Source organism: Gracilinanus agilis, unplaced genomic scaffold (genome assembly GCF_016433145.1).
Source record: "Gracilinanus agilis isolate LMUSP501 unplaced genomic scaffold, AgileGrace unplaced_scaffold54750, whole genome shotgun sequence".
In the NCBI taxonomy this organism is placed as follows: Eukaryota; Metazoa; Chordata; class Mammalia; order Didelphimorphia; family Didelphidae; genus Gracilinanus; species Gracilinanus agilis.
The window spans coordinates 1-2,434 of NW_025389966.1; the positions used below are offsets into that span (position 1 = coordinate 1).

At 45.9% G+C, this 2,434-nt stretch overlaps 1 non-coding gene across 1 annotated transcript; it reads left to right on the forward strand.

Moving 5' to 3' along the window:
• The first annotated feature begins 1,944 nt into the window (after window positions 1-1,944).
• LOC123255962 lies at window positions 1,945-2,108 on the forward strand. The gene has a single exon (XR_006506807.1). It is a non-coding gene; the product is annotated as a U1 spliceosomal RNA (small nuclear RNA).
• Window positions 2,109-2,434: the final 326 nt, after the last annotated feature.

A 2,434-nucleotide genomic window follows, 5' to 3' on the forward strand; every position in this document is an offset into this window, starting at 1 on the left:
TATTCTTCATTAATATAATTATATAATTACTTAGGGATTAGAGAGTAAGATATTTATCAATAGCAAGAGAGCCAGTTTTAGTTAAGTGCTTCATCCCCTCCAGTGAGGAGGGGGGAAGGGCGGTATCTACTTAGCAGTTCAGGGTTTCCTCTCATTATCCTAAAACCCTCATTTACCCTTTTTAGTTTTCCTTGTTATTACTTAATATAACCTTTATCTTCAAATCTGTGCCTGATAATTATTTGGGAAAGATACTCACAACTCAGTCTGAACATCTAGTTTGAATCCTGTTGGCTGCCAGTTTAAGAAGATCTCCTCTGTCCTCAACTGTTAGATAACTAATTTCTATATATTCATCATACTGACCTGTGAGGAATATAAACTTAAGAAAAGGAACATCAATTGGGGTTTCAGCCATAACTGAAACTTACCAGAAGAATCTTAATCCTGTCTTCATTACCAACTGAAGCAGAAGCAGTTAGAGGGGGAGGGGTTTGAGAGCCAGAAGTGTCTAGCCCCCTCCTTTCCTCAACTGAAGCCTGTCCATCTCTGGCTCTTGACCTAAAGCTTTATTTGGCCCTGACACATTTATCTGCTTCTCCAAACTATCTGTTATTATCATCATAACACCAGACAGAAAAACATGTTTTACCAGCACCTGCTTCTCCCCTTTCTCAGTTCCTATTATGTCCTTGGTTATCCCCATCTATAGTCCCTTGCCCAAGGCCCCCTCTCAAGACTACTCTTGTTATGAGAGAGTTGCTTAAATTTTCACGAGAAAATTCCTGGTGGTTTCTGCCTTCATAGGCTTGTGTTATCATTCAAGAAACTGCACTTGGTTGCCATCAGCAACTGAGGCCCTTCCTACCCTTAACTTTGACTTGATTCTTTTTTCCCCAGCCCTTACCTGGGGTACTCTTGGGCCTCTTTTTGCCCCCCCTTCAGGGCTTTTACAAAAAATATATTTTTTCCCACGGTTACATGATCCAGGTTCTCTCCAGGGTACAGAAAAGAAAAAGCAAGTTTAGAGTCAGGCCCAGAGAAGGGGGAAGAGCCTTAAAAAGGGTCGTGTTGAATTTGTTGAGCTACTTTCAAAGAAAGTCCAGGTCGTGGTGCAATTCAGGGTTTCCTAGGCAGCCCTCCTTCACTTCTTGTTTGTATAGGGAAAAGTTCCCCTTGGTCAAGTTGAAAATAAAAAGCAAACGATCATTGAAAAAGGCAGGAGAGGTTGGGCACCTGGGCTGGGGAATCTGGACAGATGTTGTGTAGAAGGTGTAGGCCGGAGAGAGTGTTGAGGGAAAGCCGGGATTTTAAGGGTGGCGGGTGAGGAGGGAGTGCCGCGGTAGGCCCGGGAGCGTACAACCCCAACCCCAGGGGGGACTCTGAAGAGGAGGAGCTGGAGTTTCCGGGGTAAGCAACGGGAAAAAGGGGAACGTGGCTGAAGTGAAGGGAGGGCAGACAGGAAGGGGAGGACTAAGAGGTGAGCAGAAAGGCGGACGGTGGGCGTTTGCGCAGGGCTTTCCACGAAGCGAAGCAGACGAGTTTGCGTTTTATTCCATCGGCCCTAGGGAGGGAGCGGAGTTGGGGAGAGGGAATAAGGAGCTACGCGGTGAGCGGAATCCGTCCGTCCGGGGAGAGGAAGCCGGAGGGAGAGGGGAGAGAGGATCTGTGGGCGTGGAGCAGGCTGGTTAGATGACGTGAGCGAAAGGCGTAGAGTATGCAGATGAGTAGCGGTGAGGTTGGTTCTGGGTATCGTCGGATTCAGTGGGTAGAATAGAGAGATAGTTTGTGCAGCGAGGGGACCGAGTGTTCTTTCCACGTTGGAATGTTTTTGATGTTTGTGGGTTCAGGTTGGATTTCTGTGAAGCGTAAAGGTTTCGGGAGTGGTCGTTTGTGTAAGGTGTGTGGTGGTTGTTGGCTCGGGGATTTGCGTGGGAGGAAAGCATACTTACCTGGCAGGGGTGATTCCATGATCACGAAGGTGGTTTCCCCAGGGCGAGGCTTATCCATTGCACTCCGGATGGGCTGACCCCTGCAATTTCCCCAAATGCGGGAAACTCGACTGCATAATTTGTGGTAGTGGGGGACTGCGTTCGCGCTCTCCCCTGACTTTAAGAGTCTCAAGGAAAGATCCTAATTTTTTTTTTTGTCTTAGTTTTTGAACTGTAGGTACTGTCTTTTTGCTTCAGTAGTTATTGCTCAATTTTTCTTTCCTAAAACTTAAGTTTTAGGAAAACGTTAAGTCAAATGCATTCGACTCTTCACTTTTTACACCTACTTTGCAGGTCCATTTCTTAAGAATAGGAAATAGATAAAATTATACGTTGTTGAAGTTCATATTGTGAGAAGAACCTCCAATGGTTCCCAAACTTTTTTGGCCTGCCGCCCCCTTTCCAGAGAAAATATTACTTAGCCCCCTGGAAATTAAAAAAAA